We start from the raw sequence: 5,921 nt of genomic DNA on the forward strand, positions 1-5,921 counted from the left end.
CACTTGAGCCCAGGAGTTTAAGACCAGCCTGGACAACATAGGGAGACCAAAAAAGAAAGAAAGAAACAAACAACACACACACACACAAAAAAAAATACAAAAAATTAGTTGGGTGTGGTGGCTCACACTTGTAGTCCCAGCTACTTAGGAGGCTGAGGTAGGAGGATCACTTTAGCCCAGGACTTGAAGGCCACAGTGAGCTAGGCTAATGCTACTGTACACCAAGACTGTTACAAAGAAAAAAAAAGGAGCATTAGCTTGTCTTTCCCTTGTTATGTGGTAATGGAGAGTTGACAGGAGTTCGTGCAGGTCAATTAGAGAGGAGATTGAAGAAAGGAGTTTTAATTCCTAAGGAATTCTCGCAGGGCTTATAGCCATTTATGTCTTTCAGTCTAAAATAAAGTCTAAAGAGAAGCTTAAATATAATATATTTTTTGGAATAAAGCAAAATTACTAATATTTTTCATATAGAAAAGCCTCAGGGTCCTAGATTGGAATTCATGAAAGAATATCTGACCCCAGTTTATTTACAGAAATTAACCATCCCTCCCAAATCTGATTTCTTAATAGCTGAAATCTTCCCTCTGACAGAGAAGGTGTTGAGGTCTTCTAACTGCATTGTCATCATTCTGTTTCTAGAACTCAGCTCCCTGTAGTATGCCATAAATATTTGTGGAATATATGAATGAATGAATAAATGATGTGAATGAATGAATAAATGATGTGAATGAATGAATTATGTCAATGAGTGGATGAACAAATGAATGAAAGAGAGTTGTCAAGATTGCCAAATTGTGGGGAGGAGCCACGATGGCTGAGTAGAAACAGCTGCAGTTGGAGGCTCCCACTGAGAAGAACAAAAATGGTGAGGGAATCCTGCACTGACAACTGAAGTATCCTGGTTCTCTTGCTGGAACTGACTAGGTGGTTGGCATGACCCACCAGAGAGTGAGGAAAAGCAGGGTGGTGTGACAGCCCACCTGGGAGCCACACGGGGCAAAGGGAGATCCCACCACCAGCCAAGAGAGGCAGTGAGTGATTGTGCTACCATGTCCAGGAAACCACGCTTTTTCCAGGGATCTGTGCAATCTGTGGATCGGGAGATCCCCTAATGAGGGCCTTGGGTCCCAAGTACGGAGCTGTGCAGATTCTCAGTGGACACTCTGCTGGAGACTGCCTAAGATTACTGAGTTCCCCAGGGGAGGGGTGGCCATATCAGTGTGGTTGCCTGCTGCCTAAGATGACCGAACTCCCTGGGGGAGGGGTGGCAACCATCACTGCAGTTCCAGTTGGCCGTTTTTCCCCTGCCGATGACGGAGAGTTGAATGATTTGGATCGAGAGGAATTCCCCACAGCGCAGCACAGCGGCTGTGACAGGTCGTGGCTAGACTGCCTAAAGGCCGGACCCTGACCCATCCCTCCTCACTGGGTGGAGCCTCCCCGAAGGAACTTCAAAACCTCCATCCAGGGCTTTACATATAGAACTCTGATCTCCCCGGGATGGAGCCCTTGGTGGGAGGGGTTGCTGTAGTCTCCATGAATCAGCAGAGTTAGTCTTTTCCACCACTGGCTCTGAGAATCCAGGTAGTCAAGATGAGTGGGATTCCCCCCCAGCGCAGAGCACCTGTTCTGCCAAGGGACAGCCAGAGTCCTTCATTAAGCAGATCCTAGAATGCATGCCTCCTGACTCGGTGAGACTCCCCAACGGGGGTCACCAGACACCTTATACAGGAGCATTCCTGCTGGCATCAGGTCAGTGCCCCTGTGGGACAGAGATCCCAGAGGAAGGGGTAGGCAGCCATCTTTGATGTTCTGTAGCCTCCACTGGTGACACAGGTGCAGGAGAAACCCAGGTGAATATGGTCTGGAGTGGACCCCCTGCAAATTGCAGCAGCCCTATGAAAGAGGGGCTTGATTGCTAAAAGAAAAACAGAAAGCAACAATAACAACAGCATCAACAAAAATGTCCCCACAAAAACCCCATCCAAAAGTCAGCAGCCTCCAAGATCAAAGCTAGATAAACTCAGGAAGATGAAAAAGAGTCAATGAAAAAATGCTGAAAACTCAAAAAGCCGGAAGGCCTCTTCTCCTCCAAATGATTACAACACCTCTCCAGCAAGCATGCAGAGTCTGAGATAGATGAATTGACAGAATTAGGCTTCAGAAGGTGGGTAATAATGAACTTTGCTGAGCTAAAGGTGCCTCAAAGAAGCTAAGAACCATGATAAAACACTACAGGAGCTGTCAACCAGAACAACCAGTTTAGAGAGGAACATAAGTGACCTGATGGAGCTGAAAAACATAACATGAGAACTTCACAATGCAACCACAAGTATCAATAACCAAATAGACCAAGCAGAGGAAAGAATTTCAGAGCTTGAAGACTATCTTGCTGAAATAAGACAGGCAGTCAAGATTAGGGAAAAAAGAATGAAAATGAATGAACTAAACCTCCAAGAACTATGGGATTATGTAAAAAGACTGAACCTATGATGGATTGGGGTACCTGAAAGAGATGGAGAGAATGGAACCAACTTGGAAAATATACTTCAGTATATCATCCAGGAGAACTTCCCCAACCTAACAAGACAGGCCAATATTCAAATTCAGGAAATCTAGGGAACCCCAGTAAGATACTCCATGAGAAGATTAACCCTAAAACACATAATCATCTGATTCTCCAAGGTCAAAATGAAAGGAAAAATGTTAAGGGCAGCCAGAAAGAAAGGCCAGGTCATCTACAAAGGGAAGCACAGCAGACTAACAGTGGACCTCTCAGCAGAAACCCTACAAAACAGAAGAGATTAGGGGCCAATATTCAACATTCTTAAATAAAAGAATTTCCAACCCAGAATTTCATATCTGGCCAAACTAAGCATCATAAGTGAAGGAGAAATAAATTCTTTTCAGACAAGCAAATGCTGAGGGAATTCATCATCACCAGGCCTGCCTTGCAAGAGCTCCTGAAGGAAGCACTAAATATGGAAAGAAAAAACTGTTACCAGCCACTGCAAAAACAAACTGAAGTACAGAGACCAATGACACTATGAAGCAATGACATCACTAAGTCTGCAAAATAACCAGCTAGCATCATGATGACAGGATCAAATTCACACATAAGAATATTAACTTTAAATATAAATGGGCTAAATGCCCCAACTAAAAGACACAGAATGGCAAGTTGGAGAAAGAGTCACGACCAATCAGTGTGCTGTATTCAAGAGACCAATCTCAAGTACAAAGACATACATAAGCTCAAAATAAAGGGATGGAAGAAAATTTACCAAACAAATGGAAAGCAGAAAAAAGCAGGGGGTGCAATCCTAGTTTCTGACAAAACAGACTTTAAACTAACAAACATCAAAAAAGACAAAGAAAGGCATTACATAATGGTAAGGGGATTAGCTCAACAAGAAGCGCTAACTGTCCTAAATATATATGCACCCAATATGGGAACACCCAGATTCATAAAACAAGTTCTTAGAGACCTACAAAGATACTTAGACTCCCACACAATAATAGTGAGGAACTTTAACACCCCACTGTCAATATTAGACAGATCATTGAAACAGAAAATTAACAAGCATATTCAGGACTTGAATTAAGCTCTAGATCAAGTGGACCTGATAGATAACTACAGAATTCTCCACCCAAAGAAACAACAGAATATACATTCTTCTTGGCGCCACATGGCACTACTCTAAAATTGATCACATAATTGGAAGTAAAACACTCCTCAGCAAATGCAAAAGAACTTAAATCATAACAAACACTCTCTCATACCACAGCACAATCAAATTAGAACTCAAGATTAAGAAACTCACTCGAAACCACACAACTACATGGGAATTGAACAACCTGGTCCTGAATGACTCCTTTGTAAATAATGAAATTAAGGCAGAAATCAAGAAGTTCTTTGAAACCAATGAGAACAAAGAGACAATGTACCAGAATCTCTGAGACGCAGATGAAGCAGTGTTAAGAGGGAAATTTATAGCACTAAGTGCCCACATTGAAAAGCTACAAAGATCTCAAATTGACACCCTAACATCACAACTGGAGGACAAAGAGCAAACAAACCCCAAAGCTAGCAGAGGACAAGAAATAACCAAGATCAGAGGAGAACTGAAGAAGATACATGAAAAACCCTTCAAAAAAATCAATGAATTCAGGGTCTGGTTTTTTGAAAAAATTAATAAAATAGATAGACTGCTAGCTAGACTAATGAAGAAGAAAAGAGGGAAGAATCAAATAGACACAAAAAAATGATAAAGGGGACATGGTATCACCACTGGCCCACAGAAATATAAACAACCATTAGAGACTACTATAAATACCTCTATGCAAATAAATTAGAAAATGCAGAAGAAATGGATAAATTCCTGACACATACATCCTCCCAAGACTGAACCAGGAAGAAGTTGAATCCCTGAATAGGCCAAGAACAAGTTCTGAAATTAAGGCAGTAATAAATAGCTTACCAACCAAAAAAAGCCCAGGACCAGAGAAACTTACAGTTGAATTCTACCAGAGGTACAAAGAGGAGCTGATATCATTCCTTCTGAAACTATTCTAAACAATTGAAAAGGAGAGACTTCTCCCTAACTCACTTTATGAGGCCAGCATCATTCTGATACCAAAGCCTTGCAGAGATACAACAAAAAAAGAAAACATCATTGTGAACATCAGTGCAAAAATCCTCAATAAAATACTGGCAAACCGAATCCAGCAGGACATCAAAAAGCTTATCCACCAAGATCAAGTCAGATTTATCCCCAGGATGCAAGACTGGTTCAACATATGCAAATCAATAAACATAATTCATCACATAAACAGAACTAAAGACAAAAAACACATGATTATCTCAATAGATTCAGAAAAGGACTTTGATAAAATTCAACATCCCTTCATGTTAAAAACTCCTAATAAACTAGGTATGATGGAACATAGCTCAAAATAATAAGAGCCACTTATGACAAACCAACAGCCAATATCATACTGAATGGTCAAAAGCTGGAAGCATTGCCTTTGAAAACTGGCACAAGACAAGGATGCCCTCTCTCACCACTCCTATTCAACATACTATTGGAAGTTTTGGCCAGGGCAATCAAGCAAGAGAAAGAAATAAATGGTATTCAGACAGGAAAAGAGGAAGTCAAACTCTCTGCAGGTGACATAATCCTATATCTAGAAAACCCCATCATCTCAGCCCAAAACTTCTTAAGCTGATAAGCAACTATAGTAGTCTCAGCATACACAATCAATGTGGAAAAATCACAAGCATTCCTATACACCAACAATAGACAAGTAGAGAGCCAAATCATGAGTGAATTCTATTCACAATGCTACAAAGAGGATAAAATACCTAGGAATACAGCTAACAGGGTAAGTGAAGGACCTCTTCAAGGAGAACTACAAACCACTGCTCAAGGAAATCAGAGAGTACACAAACAAATGGAAAAACATTCCATGTTCATGATAGGAAGAATCAATATCGTGAACATGGCCATACTGACAAGGTAATTTATAGATTCAATGCTATTCCCATTAAACTACCATTGACATTCTTCACAGAATTAGAAAAAAACTACTTTAAAATTCATATGGAAACAAAAAAGAGCCTGTATAGCCAAGACAATCCTAAGCAAAAAGAACAAAGCTGGAGGCATCATGCTACCTGACTTCAAGTTATACTACAAGTCTACAGTAACCAAAACAGCATGATACTGGTATCAAAACAGACACATTGACCAATGGAACAGAATAGAGATCTCAGAAATGAGACCACACATCTACAGCCGTCTGATCTTTGACAAACCTGACAAAAACAAGCAATGGGGAAAGATTCCCTGTTCAATAAATGTTGCTGGGAAAACTGGCTAGCCATATGCAGAAAATTGAAACTGGACCCCCTCTTTACA

Source organism: Gorilla gorilla, chromosome 7 (assembly GCF_029281585.2).
Source record: "Gorilla gorilla gorilla isolate KB3781 chromosome 7, NHGRI_mGorGor1-v2.1_pri, whole genome shotgun sequence".
Taxonomy (NCBI): Eukaryota; Metazoa; Chordata; class Mammalia; order Primates; family Hominidae; genus Gorilla; species Gorilla gorilla.